This window comes from Parasteatoda tepidariorum, chromosome 9, assembly GCF_043381705.1.
Source record: "Parasteatoda tepidariorum isolate YZ-2023 chromosome 9, CAS_Ptep_4.0, whole genome shotgun sequence".
NCBI classification, from domain to species: domain Eukaryota; kingdom Metazoa; phylum Arthropoda; class Arachnida; order Araneae; family Theridiidae; genus Parasteatoda; species Parasteatoda tepidariorum.
The window spans coordinates 88280512-88280982 of record NC_092212.1 but is presented as its reverse complement, the minus strand read 5'-3'; positions in this window follow the sequence as shown (position 1 = coordinate 88280982).

The window sequence follows — 471 nt, the reverse complement described above, 5'->3', positions numbered from 1 at the left end:
TAAAAACTGTTACTTTTTCTGGCACGGTTTGAAAAAAGTGAAAACTTACCGAATGTAAATGTAGGAGTATATTCTTGACGTCGAAAAAGAACTTATTAAAGAAACAAATAAGCAAACCTTACTCACGAAATGCTTTAAAATTTCAAAATAATCAGCGTGTCATATAATTTCAAATAATCATTCGCTGTTCCTATATAAAAAGTGTTAAGATTTCTTTTTATTTCGTGTATTTGCTTATTAGAGATGTTCGAATATTTCATAAGGTTGGACAATTTTTTTATTTTATTTTGCCCCGATATTACGAATTGTCCCAGCTTTAGCGAATAATATCTTTAGTCTCTATGAATTCGTTAAATCGGGGTTCGACTGTATATTAAAAATTCAAACATTATTGTGGTTACTTCTTAAGAGTTGAGTCAAAAATCTGAATTCGGCGTGCGAAGCTCATAAAACGTGTTTCGTGGTACCCTA